Source organism: Chironomus tepperi, unplaced genomic scaffold (assembly GCF_022539635.2).
Source record: "Chironomus tepperi strain 1889 unplaced genomic scaffold, CSIRO-AGI_Ctep_v1 contig_309, whole genome shotgun sequence".
Lineage (NCBI taxonomy): Eukaryota > Metazoa > Arthropoda > Insecta > Diptera > Chironomidae > Chironomus > Chironomus tepperi.
This window is the reverse complement of record NW_027226431.1, coordinates 125,751-146,552: the sequence shown is the minus strand read 5'-3', so window position 1 is coordinate 146,552 and position 20,802 is coordinate 125,751. Positions and strand designations below refer to the sequence as shown.

The following is a 20,802-nucleotide window of genomic DNA, read 5'->3' as shown; positions in this document are numbered from 1 at the left end:
ACATCATCTAAGTAGTTCTTCGCACTTTATAATTAGCGTATCGTCTCAACATTTTACACGGCAATACATCGCATCGACAAGTGAATTAGTTGAATATATGAGTATGTAGGGAGAATATACACATAGACTCGGAAATTTTTCATGTCTGGCAAGGTTTCCTTCTCATTTTCATACAACAATATCTATATGTATAGATATTTATACATGTCTATATAAATAGTTGGGCACCGAGAGAATTAAAATTAATTAGTGGATTTAATGTAAATAAATTATTCACGAAAAAAAATTTTATTAGAGAAAAAAAAGTCTTGAAAATAAGAAAAGAAAGTCAGCGCAAATAAAAAGAAAGAAAAGAAGATGCGGGAAAGAAGATACATTAGTAATGAAGAACTATGAATTTCTTTGCCGCTTTTTTTTATAAATATTTTACTGTGGTATTTTCCTCATGTTACTTGCTACGGCCTGTCGTCTAAATATATTTATATATGTAACTACTAGAAAACAATACAAGTATGAAAATAATAACAATAAGAAGCTATTCTTACGTATTTTGTATATTTATACATAAATATATATTTATTTTTTTTCTCCTCTCATGCCATTTCACGTCACAGCCAAAGGAATGACAAAAAAGAAATACTTTTGTTCTTGTCACTTGTACGGTATCATCGAAATAGATTTATTTTAGCATAATTTCTCATTTATTTGAGTTGGATTGGCTTGGTGGCAGAATGGATGAGTACTTCGGTTCCTAATTAGTGCTAGTCGATACCCGACCTAGTAGTCATGGGTTCGAGACTTATTTTGGGTATTGTACAACGGTGCCTACTAAGTACTAGTCGATACCCGACCTAGCAGCCATGGATTCGAGACTGTCATTTTTTGAGTCATAGGCAGATGAAACGCAGCTCACAGCTTGAAATGTAGGCCATAGAAAATAAGCTGACAACATCGTCAATAAGGAGACACTGTAGGCCTATTGAGTCCAGTAGCCTGGCCCACCCTCACTCATTAAACTATCATTATCCGCGAAACCCTTATCCCATCTCTGAATCTCAATGATTCTCATCCATTATATGATGTTGCCCATGCAGTTTAGCCAGACAGCATGGGATACATAACAACTGAATGATTTTAATACTTTTTTCTCTCCAAAACCTGTTAAAAACTGAATCACGACTTTATTTTTGCATGAATAAATCATAGCACATGGATATTAATTTTTTATGAATTAAAACTATTCAGGTCGGGGTTTTTTTATTTGAACGATTTATGATATCTAGACAGTAAGTCTGTCTATTTCAATTGTTTCATTATCAGGTAGATTTTTATGACAGCAATTGCGTCTCAATTGTAAAGTTTTATGACTTATCCGGACGATAGAGTTTGAAGTACGGTAGTTAATAGTAAACATTGTCTATGAAGCTTATTTTTGGAGTTCTATGACTCAGAGATTAATTTGTATTAATTTAATAAGGGGAATTGATAAGAAATTTGTGTGGTTTTCTGTAATTCTCGATTGTTGATAATTTGTTGTGCTGTGTATGGCGACGATTAGACTCTCGAGTTAATGCTTTTTGACGTTTTGATGCCAGCGAACTAGCAACTGACGTTTTGATGCAATTTTTATTTAATATTGAACTAGTATTAGCTTATTATGGACTTTTCTAATCAATATTCAATCAATTTTTGGACTTTTACGAATATTTATTGAGAATATGTCAACTGTCGTTTAATATTCAAATTATATTTGCAACTACAATTAGTTGATTTTCCCCTTTCACAGTTGTAGACCCTTTCAAAACAACATTTTATTTTGTTTTCTAACTTCAAACAATAAACATCATTTTAATCCTTAAGGAAGTTCTTTAGTTATACTTAATTTGTAAATAAGCATGGCTAATTTACACTCCAGTGATATCTTTGGGAATGAAACGAGCAATTCCATCAAAATAGATGCAGAAATCCAAGAAGAATCTAATAGTATTAAATTTTATGTTGAATTCTACTCTATATGCTGTACAGCATTAGATTTACATATAACATTGAGTAAAGAGGAGCTCTGTATATCATACAGTCAACTAAGCCAAGTCTCTAACCAAGCCCATAAATCATCATTCCTAGTGTCACAACCTTGAACTAAAATCTGTCATTCGAACCACATTATGATATGAATTATAATTTAAAAATATTACTCAGCCTAAAATACTATGATATCATATTACAGTACATTAAAAATTCGAAACCGTATGTCTGTGTATTCATTTGCTTATTAGATAAAAATTACTCCCTGAAAATGCGCTTCCAATAACACAAATAAAGAAAAACTGAATTCTATGCTATATATATACATAGTTTTATGTAGCCTGTGTACACATAGAATCGAACACAATATTTTCTTCTTTTTTTTATATCCACACGATTGTCAACAATTTTATATCCAGTTATAATAGAAATTACTTTATGCATTATTTAGTACTTATGCCTTTTAGAGCTGTAAAAGGATGAACATTTTATTTTGAGCGACTGTATATATGTGAGAGTTGATCCACACGACGACATAATGATATGCCATATCAAGTGTAATTTAGTTCTGTATATATTTTTATTTGTCACTGACTGTCCCGACTGATTGAGTAAATATTATATCTTTGTGACTAATTTTATTTAATGATATTATTCATCCATTACGTTGCACGTTCCATTGATAATAAAAGAAATTGTCTAATATAGAGCATGATGCAACATTAAATGACTTGAAAGCGGCCACAGAATCTCTCAATATTTTTATAACATAAGAGAAATATTTTAACAAACATAAATTTTTTTTTTTATTATAACCTCAAAACATTTAGCAAATATCTCGTCTATAAGAGCTATTTCGTGACTATCAAATGAACTGTAGTCGTCTTCACGGCTTTTGTTAATTAGGCAAGAGTCATAGAAATTAGCAAAAAATTTATTTTGTTCATACGAGATGCTCGAGAAATTTTTTTTTTCATCCTTCTCTCAATGTCTCGAAGCATTTTTTTTTTTTTTGATGTTAAATTGTCACAATTTTAACTACACTTACTCACATTAATTAAATGATATAAATAGAATCACCGTTTAACACTTGACATCATCACCGACACTCGGTACGACTTATTATATCTGATTTAAATTAAATAAAAATAAAAATTATTGTGAAGGCAAAAAAACTTCGTCGATTATAAAAAACAACTAAAAAAAATTTTTTTTTGTGCTCTCTCTCAATATTTCCACAAAGTTTTATGCACAACCCTGTCTGTGACTGTGTGGATTTGTTTGGATAGGAAAAGTACCAAATCAACAAAAAATAATTTTATTTTGTGACATTATTGACGTGGATCAATTGAGCCGATCTTTTCATACTCTCACATATACATACGAAAAATGGAATTTATCACATAGCGATAACAAGCAAGGCATGAAGAACTATTTTATAGGAAAGTTTCAGCATCAAAATTGATTTTAAAATCAAATTAATTTACAATGAATAAAATTAAATGAAAAAGTTAATTAAAAAGTCACTCAAGAACTCTTTTGTTCTTTTCAACAGCCAAAGTATCTTGTCGTTTCAATCATTACTGTTCCTTTGTCTCCTTTTCTGCTTCACATATAGTCACACATATCACAATTTTTGCTAAAAGCTTTTTGGTTTCTTTTCCTTCTTTCATTATTAGCATTTTTTGTGATGAAATTTTACTCTTTTTGTATCATGCCGGTTGATTAGGTGCTGCATTTTTTAAGTTTGTTGATGAAATTTTGTATTTATGGAATTTTTTATCACGAAGAAGTTCAATGAATAATTGAATATACACGTGCATCATGCACGACTCATGATTTTTCTTTATAAAATTGTGAACAATCAAGTTATTGAGGAATTTCTAAAAAAATAAGGCTGTCGAAGAGTATAAATCGGTCAAAAATCTGATCCCTGACTGACGTGACTGTGACATCTGATCCTAGTCTAACTACCGGGTTGACTCTGACTTGGTCTCGGAAGATTCGATTTGGAAGTTTCGGCTCTCGATTTAAAGCCGACACACTGTCATAGTCACGTCTATTTTGTCATCAAACTTGAGATTTACTGCAGATTGGCTCTTCGAATTGACTAGACTTGCTATAAATTTGACATCATATATGAATGTGCACCCCTTTTTTGGTGCTGCTTTTAAAAAATCTAAAAAGTTTTGATCAACTAAATTTCGAACCCATGGTTTCTAACCGATTATCTGTTCTAGACCCTAATCTATCCCTAAAAATCATGTCAAAATTTAAATTTTTATTACTTTTTCCCATTGACAGCACTAACTATTGTACATACACTTTAAAAACCTTTGTAGTATTGTAACCGAGTGGAATTCTAGAGTATCGAATTAAATGTAGGCAGTTATAACAGAACATAAAGCCTTTGTGGGCGAATGGCTTGACAACAGACTGAAAATCTACATATACCCACTATTCTTACTAAATTCATAAGTTCTATTCCCACCAGATTCACATAAAAACACCAAATTTTCATTGACATCTCTCAAGTTTCTTTAATTATAGTCTGTTATAGGCCATAATCTCATTTTACCCTTTTACGACTTAGCAATAAACTCAACAAAATGAAATGATCTCAATCGTTGTCACTTCTTCAACCTTAATGCTCCATTTGCGTCCTTATCATAACCATTTAAAATGTTTTCAACTCGTCGTTCAATTCATTTTCCTTTTCTATAAAAATTGAATATCATACAGACACACACACAAAAAAAGGGAACTTTTCATTTCCAGACTTCGAAAAAATCTTTCATTTCATTAGAAGTTAGTCGATAAAGAAATTGAATAGGAGGATGGTAAAAATGAACAGTAAATGCTTTTTTATCTCCTTTTTAGCTGTACAACAAGCGATATAAAAGAGCAAAAAAAATTGAATTAAACGAGGAAAAACTCTTATCATTTCGATTGTACCATTTTATCTTCTCTTATTAATTTCATTATATTCCATTTCCTTTTTTTGGCTATTATTGAATGGATATTTTTTTCCCCTTTTTTTCTATGTCTGAAACTTTTTTTTCATTTTTTTTTTCTGTTACTTTGTTTGCTCTATTGGAAATGGTTTGAGGGATTGGGGGATATAATAGAAAATAATAATAATTCTGAAAATTTTCTCTCATTTAACCTATTTCATCATCATCATCATTAACCATAGAGTCAAAGAAATGGGAATAATGGTCATAAAAATGTTCTACAACAATTAGAGAAATATGTTTGGGGTGATTTTTGAGTTTTGGTGACGTTAAAAAAGGTGATTTTGATCTATTTAGACCAGAGTTGTCATTACTGTGTGGCTAGACACACCTTGGTGGTAAGCATCTGGTGTTTTCACATCTCTTTAACAAATTTGCCTACTGATCAATCTATGAATCTTCTTTAGATGTTTAATATATGCAATACATGACCAAGCAACTTTATTTTTCGAAAATAAAAAAGCTCATAGTCTTCCGTTTTGCAAGTTACAGAAAAATGGTTTACAGCCTTCCTTTGCGAGTTACAGTTAAGTCTTCTGATTCAATTACATATTGTACAAAGGTCTTTTTACTCTTTAAATAAATTTTTGGATAGAAAACAAGCTTGTCCCAAATTTGGATTCATTCTTAGACAAAGCGTGGAAATTCGCAAAAAAACCCAACACTTTTCAACATTATTTTGGAAATCTCTTTGGTCATCTCTAAGCTTAATTGAAGTTGGAGACAAATTTAAAGATATTTGAAAAATAATCTCAAGAAGTGCTTGGATTTTGGTATATTTTGAGATTATTGAGAGTTTCCATGTCTTGTACCAAGGGCAACTATGTCGTTCAACTATGTCGTTCGTACTTTGACTGCTAATCAATTCAAGTACTTTCACTTGAATTCACACCTTTAAAAGAATTTAAAGACTTTCCATGACATTTTAACTCCTTCCAAATAACATCCATTGATGTTTGTATTATTCTGTCCAGCCCACATCCTTTACTTTAAATAATTCATCTTGCAGCTATAGACACACTCACTCATACAGTCTTCTACCTACACCTAACCGTCACACAACATCTAATCGACCCCACAATGCGCCTTCCAGTTATAATAATAAAAAAAAAATCAATTTAACATGAACTTTCTTCTGAATTTTTTGGAATGGGGATTTTGAATTTGATTTTACATAAAATGCTTTTTTGACTTGCAAATTAATGAGAGATGAAAATGTTATAAAATTTTCAAAACATCCCTAAATCGGTTAAAAGCTACGACGCGACTTGAATAGATAAATATTTTTAAGGGACTCATCTGTCGATGTTTATGGAAATTTGCTTGTGTCTTGTTTGGGGAGATGATAAAATTTTCTCAACTCAAACTTGCTTTTTGCTGTAAAAAAAGTTCCAAGAAGTTTTCATAAACAGAATTGGGAGTTGAAAGGGTAACAAGCGTTCACAACTATCTGAGATGAATACAGCAAGTTTTGATCAAATTCAAAACTTTTTTTTCCCTTATCTGCTATGAAAATTGTCCTATTATCTGCTTAAGTTTATAAAATATTCCATTTACTACTTTTTTTTTGAAGTATGAATGGAAAATTTATGGTGTTTTGGGACATCTAGCCCTTATTGTTAAAGTTAGTGGATATTCTGTGTATTATGATGTTGTTTGTAAGATGTTTTTAAGGTTGTTGATAGTGTGAGGGAATGTTTGAATGACTGACATGAGCTGTAGCTTGATGAGAGTTTTCTGAGAGTTTTTTGCACTTGGAATCGGAAATTGGCAAGTGAAAGCCAGTAATAGAGTCAGCTTTAGGCGACTCTTGTTGGGATCACAACTGATCTGGACGACCAGCGAGGTAAGTAAGTGAGTTCTGAGAGTTCTATCTGATCCCTAGGATCGTTTACTCTGGTTCCAAATCATAGAATCCATAGTTCTAAACGTCACAGTTGCACTAAACAGTACATAGCAGCATAAGTCGACTAAATTCATTCCTATTCATTGCCAGACAATCATTCACGAAAGACACACGACTTAGAAATTGCCAAAAATCCAGTCAGGATGACTTGACGCTGGTTTGAGGTAGAATTTCATCGAATCTGTCTTGAGGCCAGAGAAACCCAAGTTTGGCTGCGAATTTTCGCCCATTTCTTAATCGCATGCTTTCCAGGTATGTAAAGCTATCAAGACAAAGCACCATGAACTTACCCTGAAGACCAGAGCCTCAAAAATCAACTCAAACTTAATATACCTTCACTAACATTTATGTATATCACCATCAACATCATGTTTTAAGCTCGCAGCACACAACAATACTTGTACATTTGTTTTATTGCTTCAAACTATCTAAAATAATTTATTAATTCTATTTTATTCTTTTTTTATCGATCAATAAATTAAATAAATGACCTTTGGGCTATTGTTGTGAACAGCAGACAAACGTCAGCACTCAAAGATACAATAACAATAACAATATTACCTAATTAATATTGGCGCTTTGTTTTGACTAACATGCAATTTTGAAATGGAATGTAGATTGAGATTTAGAGGATTAATAAAGCAGTGAGTGTAAGGTGTGCATGGATTATATGATGTCTACATTGTAGAAGTGTGACTACGTCACAGAGTACAAAGTATACTCAGGACAAAGTAGACAGGAATCTTATAAGAGTCGAATTGACTTTTTCATACAAAATCTGAGTAGATTTCGGCGTCTGCTTCTTCATTAGGTTCAAAAGTAGCTTATTGACTTAAATATAAGAACTAATCCTGCCCTGGACGACTAAACTCTAACTTGGCACCAGATTCTCTAATATTCGACTTTAAGCCAGACTAATGCCTTTTTGAAGACTTAGTTTTTGCCATTTCTATGCCGTATGGCTGCAAAAATCCATCTCTAACAGGCAAAGATCATGCTTTCATGGTACAGCTAGACTACTTCGGTGCCTAAAAGAGATCGCTTTTAGGTACCGAAGTGGTCTTGCTGTACCATGAAAGCATGATCTTTGCCTGTTAGTTCAGAGTTGTCAGAAAGGTTCCTGTGGATGTTTGCCCTGGTATTTCCTTTAACTATGTAAGTCTACAGTCCAGTTGGAGTATGCAGCACTATGCTATTTCATACAATTAGCAAAATATTCTTCTTATAAGAAATTGATTTCCAAAATCAGTCCAAAGAACCTCTTTTAGGTACTAAAACTTCATCTTAAAAAGTAATAGCAATTAAACTGACATAAATGACCATCAAAAGCTCTTGAAAAATCCTTTACAAAATAATTCCTTGAGAAAAGATAATACATCATGTAGCAAAAAAACACGAGAAAAATCCATTTTTATTATAAGAGGATAGTTGTAGTCATAGAAGTAGTTCCATGACCATAGCTACAAATCATTGTTATTACAGTCTATGTTAAGTATCAAGTTATTACACAGTAATACACACATCCGTTCATATAAAGGACTATAATTTTGTAGATTTTTTTTACTCTGTCCTTTCGGCAGTTCCAACAGAGTAAAATTGAAAGCTCTTATTCTTCATAAAAATGCTTAATACAACTCATCAGAAGCAGACACAAATCTATATGTTATGTTCGTATATTTTTTTTTTGCCAAGGATTTATATTTCGGTACAAAGGGATAATAAGTGGAAGTAGATGGAGGAAACATACAAGGCAGATAAAAATCTTCATTTTTTATACATGTCTGTTTGTAAATCTTGATAAGAGTATCGTATCCCTTTTTTCTCATCTCTAGAGTCTCTTTTTGAAATCTTTTTTTTTCCTTCCTTCATCCCAGCCTCGCCCAACCTCCCCGTTCTATCGTAAAGCATTTCGCATGCACACCGCAATATAATTGAGATATACTCAACAGAGAATTGTACCCCAAAAAAATGTATAAAATAAAAGAGTAAAGGAGGCAGCAGATGAAAAAATAAAGAAAAAATACAAAGCAAACCCGACGAGGCAATTGCATGACTCGAACATGTAAAGACAACTTATGTTCTCACTCATAAATGCTCTTACACATGTGCACATTTGAATGTGCGTTTCTTGTAATGAGCGAATAAAACGAAGAAAAATATTGTTATGGGTTGTGTTAGGAAGTAGAAAAGGAGTTGATGACAAGGATCACATACTAGGTTTCTTTTGATGAATTTTGGGGATGTTTGCTTGATTTTGTGGTATTCGAGTAGAGTCACATATAGGTAAATCTATAGAGTATCGAGTCATCTATAGTGGAATCTGCCAATGCAATAATGAGGTCTCTTTGGCCGAGTTGCTAGGCATTGGATATTTGTGACCCTATTTTTTGTGAAGATGTGGTTCGATTCCCACTATAGGCCAATGTCTCTCAATCATTACATTGAGTTCTGACTTGTCTCTTTCATGTGCTTATTAAGTCAGATAGATCCTCAGAATCTCAAACAGTCCTTGATAGTGATATTCAGATTGTAACTGATTCAGTTTTGCCTTTATTTTAGGGAAGGTCTATCCCTTTGCCAATCGTGATGCTGTCGATAGAGATAGTGTCACACTTGGAATTGGTAATTGACAATTGAAGTTAAGAACCGACTCATGGAACACTTGATCTGTACGGCCAGCGAAGTAAGTAAGTATAATGCCAAGAATCGACAAGAAACAGACCCGAACTCACAAATTGGTTAATCAGTCGGATCCAATTTGATTGATTTGTGCTATTCAAGAAACAACAATCCTTATCTTATCACTCATACAAAGAACATCCTTAATTCAGTTAGAATATTCCTTAAACTGAGTATGCTCAAAGCATACTTATCATCTTTAAAAAAAAAAGCAGAGCTCGAAGTCGACTCAGATTTAATTTGAATTTGAGACTTTTCCATATAAAATCCGAGTCCTTCTCGAGCTCTGAACGAAAGGATGTACCAATATTACACAATTTAATTGATTCTCATTCATTACCATCCGTACATATGTACCCACTCAACTACGTGATGAAGGTCTATAAATATGTAAATGCGCATAAAAATACTTCCTAAACACGGTATAAATGATCTATTAAAGAACCCATAAAAATTGCACCCAATGAAATATTAATCAGTAGGTACACCTTAAAAGGAAGAAGCGACAAAAAATTTCCTTTTAAATGCAAAAGAAGCATAAAAATAACGGTAAAAAAATAAAGGAAAAGACACAAAAAAATGATTTTCTTTTTTCCCAACGCGTAATAATTCACGTTGAAATTTTTTTTCTTTTTATTTCATCATTCCTTAGTTCGGCATCATGTATGCCTCAAAGGTAACAAAAATACGCATCTTATGAGAGATAGAAAGGGAAATATTTCTAACTTGAAGCTAGGATAACGAGACAAAATGTGATGAAGATTGTCTCTAAAAGATATCTACATACTTGCCAAGTTTCCTTTTTACGACGCACGTTTTTTTTTTCTCCTTTTTATTCCTTCATGAAGGAGGCGGAAAAGAGATTGAAGCATGCGATCGAGAAGAACGAAAAAAATTAATTTTAATGAAGTTGTGAAAATTTCATGAATGCCGATTTTTTTTTCTTGTTCCTTCTTCTCTTTTTCGTTATGAAATTTATGAAGCATTTCAACAATAGAGAAGGCAAAATGTATCCTAGAGATATAGACAAGATTCAGTTTCTTGTATACATAAAATAAAATAAAATATTCTAATTTTTAAGGCGCTTTAAATCATCGCTGAGGAAAATTATTTTAAATGGTTTGGATGTTTTATTTGCATGCCGAGCAGCACAACTCAGAGTTCATTTCGAACTGCGTTTTTCATCGTAAAAATGGGTCAGAAATCCTTTCAGGCAAAGAGCGTGATCTTAAGAGCAGAATAAGCGCTCATAAGAGCAACGCTCATGAGCATACTCATTAATTATATGTAGAGTGAGTAAGTTCTCGAGAGCATGTTAGGGAAAGCAGCCATTACGGTGCCATTAAGCAAAAATTCACTAGGGCAACCGAAAACTCATGGAAGGATGCTATCGATAGAGACAGTGTTGCAGTTGGAATCGGGAACTGACAAGCGGTAGCTTAGGTTTCTCGAAGTCTTGGTCTCGAGCAACACAGTGCGGTAAACTCCATTTTTCGTTATGAAAATGGGTCGACAAATTTCCGAGACCGAGACCAAAACCGAGATCGAGACCGAAACCGAAACCCAGCATCGGGAATCTTTAGCAGTAGCCAGACCCAACCGCTAGTTTTATGAGACATCCATGGTAGGCCATAAATCACAATTGATCTGTGTGACCAGAAAAGTAAGCAGTATAGACCATTGGTGTTCAAACAACAACCTTCACCCCATTTGATAAAAAAATTCAATTTTCTAGGGAAGTTCTTTCTACGGCCCCTCCTTTTTGGATAAAAATCTTCATATTGACTTTTAGCTCTGCTACGACCTTGAATCAGCGTAAATTAGCATCTTATCGTTAATATGCCCGAGTGGACAAAAATACGTTAGAACTTATCATCAATTAGACATTAACTTGCCTTCAGTTAGATATTTTTGTCTACTCGGAACAGCGAAGTATTGATGCCCTAGCAAGCAACCTTGTGCTATTCGGAATATTATCATCACAACTCGCCTTCTCATGAAATTTGCGTCGCTTTAAAAAATCATTCTCTGTCCTCACCCTACTCGATAAAACCATACAGTTTATACAACAATGAACAATATCCTAAATGTCATAATCAACTACTGCATCCTTCAGTTATAAAAACAGCATGTACAATTATCGTATGTATGGCATGCACACACTCCTGCCATTCTCTCTTTTCATCTACTCTCAATTTCAAGTTTATTCTATGTAATAATTAATTTAAATGACTTCATCATGTTGAGCATAATAACGAGCAATTGCCTGTACTATATGTGCATATGTGTGTAATACCGAAATATATAAAAAAAAGGATTCTATATTCTCATCTTGCTTTACTTCCGTCTCTCACTCGTTTCTTCTTATTTGCTTTCATTATAAAGCAGGAATATGCTTCATCGATGTTGTTTACAAATACACATGTCAGTAAATATTTCATAAAAAAAATGAAAATCAAATAAAATTTAATTTTTTTGGAAGGCAGAAAATTCAATTTTTTTTATTTTCGTTCCACGTCTGTAAAGAGAGTCGACTCTAAAGCATTAAATTATGCTGCTAAAGAGCGAGATTAATGGGGGTTGTTTAGACATTTATTTTTGAATGGTATGCTGTTGGAAGTGAATGGAAATTTTTTGTTTTAAGGGATGGAAGAGATTTTGGTAATTAGAGTTGAATGTGTTTTCAATAGATTTTATGATTGAATAGCTAGATTCTATAGAATACTCTATATATGTATAGTTTGAAAACTGGTTCTTAGAGACTTCATAATAATTCAGATTTTAGAGTCTTAATGATGATTTAAATGATTAAAAGCAGTCTTGGGCAGCGTGTGTACCTCAGCACACTAATGCTTCGAATTGTCATGATATGACCAAGTTGTATTAGTATGTAGCAGCACAAACGTATTCTTGATTCTGAATCATCAATATCCAATGAGTCGTCCATTCGGAAATTCCCAATGTGGAATATGAATCATTCAGATGTTCAAGCTGAAAGCTATAATCAAGAAACTGAGTTCCTCGTAAGTAGTCCGTTTCTAAGATTGCCTGAGCCTAGATTCCGAAATAATTTCCCAAAATCTGATAGCGACAAAGCACATTAATAACTAACCTACTGTACTTAACGTCATTTAGGAGCGTTCCTTAAAATATGTCTTAGTCGAAATTGGTGAAGTTTTTAACTGGACATTATGTAAAATTGTCCTTGGGGCTTATTTGAGCATTAAAGGATGAATTAGTGCAGCGCAGAACTCAAATCGAGTGCTAATTTATTATAATGAACTCGTCATTACTTAATGAATCTAACAAAATAAGACTGAATATACACTCTACTCCAATCCTTTAAATCGCGCTCAAATCTAACACCCTAAAAGTGCTAAAGGGATAAAAATGTTTTCTTGGAAAGAATCTACATATAAATATTTCAAGCGCAATATTCATAGCATGCTTCACTTCTTAAAAAATGAATGCTCATGACTTTGATGTTGATGTCGACATTCAGTTGATGCTAGCCTATCTCCTAACTCCTTGCAAAAAGTGTTTTTCTCTCCTAACGATAATGACAGCATATGCTGTACATGTAAGTCTTACATTTTACACACTTTTTCCCAATTTGTCTATATTTACATACAACATCCAAACAGATATTTCCGAATTCACTCCAAATAAAGCATAAAAAAAATATATACGCGCATTAATCAGGCATGAAAATTTTTTCGTTCTTTCTTGATATCGTCGCACGATTTCTTGTTTCCACCTTTTAACTTTTCTTTCACGCTCTCACAATTTCCAATTCCAATGTATATACTTCCATCACGAGGCAAACACAAACATCAAAGTAGATTTAAAATTTATGAGTTTTTCCAATTTTTTTGTTCCGTTCCTTTCTAGTTTTCTTGCTTATTTTCCCTCATTTGTGTGTGTATATGTTGTATGGCTTCAACAAAAAACAATTGTGCTGTGATGTTATGAATGAGGAATGAATATGTCTGCCTTCTTTCTTTTTTACAATACTCATGATGATGATAAAGAGACAGGAGACAGGATGAAGACACTAAAGTATATCATATTGAACGATATGGTTAACAAACAATATATGCATATACATTTTTATGTTTATGTGTAGGTGGATGTTTTTAAGTCAAGAAAAACTCAACATTTTAGATATGATGACAGGTATGAATTATGGAGAATCGTATAAAAGTTTTGATGGCGCATTTTAATTAGGATCAAAGTAATCATTTTGTTTGAATTATTAATGTGATGATTAATGGGAAGTGAGGTGATGGAGTATGAGTTATATGCTTGAATGCCTATTTGACATATCAATAGTTTGAGCATGAAATGTTATTAGATTTATGACTGTTGTGTTGGAAACAATGTGTCACTTTTCTTGTGATTTCTTGGGGGAATTTGAAATGGATGAATCTGTTTTTGATGCTGGATGGATTCTAAGATTTTGGATAGGGGGCTGTGCTAGAATCAGAGTTGCAAAACAGACATCTCCCCAAGTCCCTCTACTTAGATATCATTCTAGCCAGAGTTCCAAAACTGGTGCCTACCTGTCATAGGCAAAAACCATACAATTTCTTAATAATTTCTATGGTTTTTCTTATAAAATCATACAAATTATCAAGGAATTGTATGGTTTTTGTCTATGACAGGTAGGCACCTGTTTTGGAACTCTGGCTAGAATGATGTCTTAAAGATGAACTAGGTGGAAGATCTTTAGCAATCAGAAGAAAACAGGAGCTTTAAATTTACATTTATGCACCAAATTTTGATTGAGATTCGAAACTCTGGCACACTGCATGACCCTGGATCATATCAATGCAACGTACCTAGTCATAATTTGTGGGTCGCAAATCACACAAACCGAGTTTGAGTGACTACAACAGCAAGAAAGTGCCACAAATTCAACTAGATTTTCCCTGGGATCGAACCCAGGACCTTTGAGACGACTCCTCGACTTCGTAACCATCTAGACCATTGCCACGTTTTCGATGTTCCCATTAGATTGACTATTTGGACTAATTGGTCTTTCCATTAGTCTGTTAGGGCTGTCAGGGCTGTCAGGGCTGTCAGGTGTTATTTGACGTTCCAAAGAATGATATGAAGACATAACATATGAACAAACTCCTCAAAAAACTACAAAAAACTCTAAAAATTCCATATAACTTTTAATCCAACTCCCCAAACATAACTCAAACCCAATAAATCCATCTATCATTCTAACCGGTCAACGTCCTCAAATACCAAACCGACAGTAAAAACTACAAACTTTCAAAACACTTCAGTTGACAAAAAAAGACTGAGAAGCAACGTCAGTAAAGAGGAAAAAAAGACATTTAACGTTAAATTTTTTAGTATTTTTCATGTACTTGCTCATATAAGCATATCCATATAGCAGTGAATGTCTTTTTACCATATTTTTTTACCTAATAACGAATATAAAAGCAATGTTATTACATTATCGGAAGTGAAGAACATACATACGTTTTGTTATTTGTAAGGAAAAGACACATCATTCACATCGTATGTTCACATGCAAGCTTTTTAGCTTTTACCGTTCCGTTTTATGTTGCATACATTAATCCTATTATAATAAATACTTCAGTTAAATGCAAAGAAAAAAAAAACTTATTGAATGGATGAAGAGGAAAATGGCAAGAAAAGTGTATGAATCTATAATGAAACTGAATATATTTGTTTTTTTAAAAAAAGTTTGAAAGAAAAAGTAATAAAACAAGTGAGCGTATTAGCAGAACGGGTGGCATGAGGTGGAGTCATGTGACATAAAGACATAGACTTTATACACACCAGGTAATATAGAACTGTTGAAACAATATTGTGTCTCGTGCATTGAAAGTTTGTAGCTTTATTGTCAGGGTTGTTGATTTAGGTGTATGAGCTAGTCTAGACTGTTGATATTTATGCGTATCAGATCTTGAATAGTATTGCATTTGTAGGGTATTCTAGCGACAGTCCTAAGAAGTACAATTTAGTCTCAAGGCCCGCTACATTTATGGCAAGACGGAAGAGTACTCTGAAGATTACTAAACGGCTGATTTCGATCAATTTCTACGGCTAACAATGAAATGTGTGCTATTTAGGGTTTAGAACTCGAGACGACTTTTTCATAAATTTTGTTAGAAACAAAGATTGTACAAGTTCAGAAACTGAGAATTACTTCCCGAGGATATATGATAAAGGAAACTGTCGATGCAAAAAAAACAGATAGCTACGATCAAATTCAATATTTTTAATTCTGGTTATTATGGATTATATTATAATTTCTGTCTGATCAGTCTGTGAACCTTACAAACATTCTTGTATGCTAACATCAGCAATAAGTCAAAGGGTTCAGTTGAAGGATCTTCAATGAAAAAGTAGACTCAAGTCTGATTGAATAGTTACATGCATTTTATACGCTAAGGCTATTTATGCTCTTCAAATTAACATAGTTAGGGTTCGCCAAGCTATTGCACTTAAACCTGTTTGAAAATTTATTAATCGAATCCGATCTTTCGGTCCTTTGATGACATGTAATGGTTTCCTGTAGTCTATGTTAAAGAGTGCCGTTGTTTGTCGCAAATTTACTACTTTTACGCTTCATAAAGAAATCTGCGATATTTCTCACAGTCTCGAACTCATGACATAAAGATAGGTCTAACTAAAACTTAGTTCATTCCCCAATCCAAATACCCAAACACCAACCCTGCTTCTTATCAGCAGATGGATGAAAAAAAAAATAATAAAAGTATAACAAACTTTTTCATAATAATTTGTATTCATCTTTAGGAATGGAAATAAAATAAAAAAAAAAAGAATTTGTGAACATTTCAACAAGTTGTGACTCATATATTTACGGCACAATGAGTCTTATTGTTAGGATATGTTTAAACTTTTGTGAATTTTGAATGCACACAATTTTTTTATAACTTTATCATCACCATTTTCCTCGTTCAACATAAACATCAACATCAGTAGCTTTTAAACATACATATATAATTTTTTATGTCTATTAAGTACGCTATATGGTGGGAATTTTTTATTATGTGCTGTTTCCCTGGGAGTACATTTAAGACCAATGTTACCCCACTTCGCTATCTGCCATAATATAATGTCTATCCTCCATCGTACCCAACCGATGTAATGAATGGCAATAAATTAAAATTTAAAATTGAGCACAAGGAACATTAAGTATAACATGAAAATTAACATCATTACATTGTTTTACTATTTATGAGATGAAAATGTATAAAAATATATAAAAATTTCCAAGATATTAGAAATCCTTTTATACGCCCTTAAGTATGTACTCACTCGTGTACAACTGCTTTACATTATGGATGTATTTTAACTTACATAAAAATGTATGTATGTTTCCTCTCATGTTGTGAGAATATAAATCTTATGATGACATAAAAGTGCATGATATGAAAAAAAAAACATATTTTTAGTCGTAAAGAAGAAATGAGACATCACATCAGCTTCTCGGTTCTTCTTCCATAACCTTCCTATTTTTTTTTTTATGCATTGCAAATAAATTTTTTTTCTTTTCCTCGTTTTTATGCTTTTTTATTTCCTTACCACAATGCATAATGCTTGGTTTCGCCATCGCATCATCTTCATCATCGTCAACTTGAGATTTATACTCATTCCTACTTTTTTTTATGCTTTAGAATTAGCGGAGAATGAGGGGTTGCAAGAGAGCACAGCAGTACAGCAGAAAAAATGCACATGGAATGTCTAACAACAAAAGTCAGACATATATCTTGCCTTTTTTTAAAGAAATAATACAATATCTATACATGATGCAGTGATAATCTTGTTGGAAAAATAATTTGCTTTCATTCATTTTATAATTTTGTTGTTATGATGATAATAATGAATGGATGTGGGATCTGACAAGTTGGAAATTGTACTGATAAGGGAAGCATTTTCTTGTGATAAGCTTAACTTTTGAGGTTTTGAGTTTTCAACCCTTAATCTCTCAATGACGAACTATCTCAGTTTATTATTGAATTTAAAATTCATGTAGAATTTGAGGTTATTACTGAGGTTGAAGTCAACTCCAATTTTATATGATTACTAGGAATTTTAAATGAAGTCGAGTCGATTCAAGTCAACTTTTCAATACAAAATCCGAATCGACTTCGAACTCTGGGTTATTGAGACAAATTTAAGCGTATCTGCTGATTCTTCAATAAGGCGTCAATAACCGACTAGATAGACAACAAGCCAAAAATTTATTATGCAATTTTGAATGAGAACAACAGTTCGATTCCCAATAGAGAGACTATTCTTTGAATCATTACATGATATAATGCATACCAATGCTACGTGAAACACTACAGAGAATTCAACTCATTACCAATAGGAACACTCCTTATTTCCCTAAGTACACTCGAAGTCGACTAGTGTTTCATATGAAGTTGAGTCGACTTCGAGCTCTGTGATTTTGGGAAGAAAAGAATGATGCTTTATTCAGAGTTGGCAGGATTTTGGGATTCTGGAACATCAAAAGTCCAAAAAGGTAACTCGTGTGTGGTTCGTACTCGAATGTTGATGAGCTCAGCATTAGATTGACATAAAAAAATTGCCAAATCTGTTATCATTTTACAAAAAATCGAGAACGCTTCCATGAAAATCATTTTTGTACTTAAATTAATATGTAAATGGCACCTGGTCTGTCGCAAGGTTGTCGCAGGTGACTTGTTTCTTACATAGAGTTATACAATACAAAGACTTATACAATAACGACTTATGCAATCATATTCAATACAATAAGGATCAGCTTCGATCACTCAAAATCACAGATGCAAACACCCATTCTAAAAATGTCCAATTTCAAATTCCTCAAAGCACTTCTGCGAACATTTTTTCATCCTTTTCTATTTTTGAATTTTTCCAAAAAAAATTCAAATGAGACCTAAAAACTCCATTTAAAGTCTAATAATATAGATCAAACCCCTCAAGCAATCTCTTAAACTAGTTACATGAAATCACTTTGTAAGGACTTAATTTAAATTCCTATAATTTTCCATACAATTAACTATAAAACAAGGGAGAAAGTTTCTTGAGAAACATTGCAGAGTTTACGTCCTACACAAAATCCTCAGGGGGGTTTACAGCATGTCGCATAAAAAAAAATCGTCCTTCTAATTTGTACAGCAACAGACTCACATCGAATAGAAATTAATTCAGTTTATGAGCATCAATTTAATCAAAAAGAAGTCATTCCAGCCACAATTTGTCAATTGAATCCACAAACCAAACTAAACAATAAGACCTAAATGCGAATAAACAAACAAAGTGTGAGATGAAGCATCATTATCTGTGCTAAAAAAAGATGAGTGGAATTTAGAAATAAGCAACAATAAAAAAACTGAACTGCAACGACAAACAGCGTGACAACAAATGTGCATGTGAATGGAAAGATAAGAAGCAGTCTTATGACAACAAAAAAAAAAATGAGGAATTTCTATAGGATATCTAAGTGAGACACGTGAGTATGTTCCCACTGTGTTAAAGACAATAGAGCAATTGAGTTGAAAACAACAGAAAAAAAAAAGAATTTTTTTTGAGGAAGTGGAATGAGTAAAAATTTTTTGACATGATGTTTCGTAATGTAAAAGTTGTTTCCAATTTTTCCTCATTTTCTGTCATACTTCTTGTGTTTGATATAGCTGTATATTTTCCTTTTTTATTTCGTTCTGGTCTCTTATTCTTTTATGCCTTTTTTGCTTACCATTAGGGGTTTGTGATCAGGGGTGGATTAGGAGAGGCTTGGCCATGCAACTTTTAAACAGAGCTCGAAATTTACTAGGATTTTGTATTGGAACGACGACTCAAGTCGAATTGACTACACGGACAACTCGAGTCGACTTCAGGATCTCCTTTTAGACGATCTCTTCTAACGCCCTTTTAACAACATCAAATGGAAGCATTCAAAACTGAGAAACCATATGTATGCTACCCGGAAGCATACATTTGGCAGGCAGATGTGTAATTCAAGCAGTTAATTGTCTTGTTAATCGAATATGTAAGGGTACTCTAATTTGGTTTGATAACTCGAAAGTCGTCGGTTCGAATCCAATAATTTCCAAATTAGTTCAAGTTTAGATACTTCAGCTACTTAATGTTAATCAAGAATTGATGCTCTGGGACGTTAGATTGAAGCAATGGCTAGACACTTTAATGGTATTGATAACTCCTTTCCAAAGTACGTCGGTACTTTGATATTTGCGAAATGCGGAAATTTCAGAAAGATCCAAAGGGAGGAGCTACTAGATTACCTAATGAATGAGATATTGATGGAACGGACCTGGCTCAGGAGTTCAAGTTTCCAGAGACTTCAGGATTCAAGCAGTACCAAGTAGTACTCAAAGTAGATTTGAATTTTGTATGAAGTCGAGTCGACTTAATTTGACTTTTTCATACAAAATTTGAGTCTTCTTCGAGCTCTGGATTTAAGTATCCAGAGGATTTAACCCAATTTTCCTAAAATAACTCAATTATTTAAGGATTTGAACCCTTTCACCTCAAAATTTCCATCCATCCATCCCTGCCTTCCATTCCATGCATAAAGAAGAACCAAAAAAAAAGTAGAAACATTACACAAAACTTTTCCATTGTCGATGAATTGACGAAGACATGCCTGTAGAATGGAAGAGAGAGAAATAAAAATTATGTTGTCCATTTTCCAAATGATTTCACGTGGGAAACATAGATAAATTACGTCAGGAAAAGTTTTATTCCACTTTATCATCGTTTTCATTCACAAAAAAAGAAGGAAGAATGAGAAGTACACACATGTATATATCAATATTCATTCAGTATTTCACGTCAAAAGTTAGACTTATAGGTAAGAAATTTAACAAAGACATTCACAATCTGAGCGGAAAGAAAAGAACGAAAAGTTTTTTTTTTTTTATTCAGATAAATTGAGATTTATGAGAGAAATTTTATCCATAGAAAGGCTGTTAGCGTGATTAATGAGATGTAACATATTGTTTTTTTTGGGGATATATTCGGTTTGTCTGAGTGTCTCATGTGTGACTAATTTTAGTAGATTAAGATATTATCAGATGTGTATTCTGATGCCAATATTGAATGACTTTTTTTTGGTATTGTAGCTTATTGACAATTTAGGAATGAATGAGAATGTGATGA

At 32.9% G+C, this 20,802-nt stretch overlaps 1 protein-coding gene across 10 annotated transcripts in view; it reads right to left on the bottom strand.

Moving 5' to 3' along the window:
- mub (poly(rC)-binding protein mub) overlaps nt 1-20,802 on the bottom strand; it is a 151,122-nt gene that overhangs the window by 102,484 nt on the left and 27,836 nt on the right. For 8 of the 10 annotated variants that reach the window (XM_070643373.1, XM_070643374.1, XM_070643375.1 and 5 more), the window contains exon 1: nt 3,078-3,208. The exons of 1 other annotated variant lie outside the window; for it this stretch is intronic. The gene's annotated coding sequence lies outside the window, so the exon portion shown is untranslated. Of the gene's footprint in view, nt 1-3,073; nt 3,209-20,802 lie in introns of those variants that run through there. One more of the 10 variants, XM_070643364.1, reaches the window with a different exon arrangement.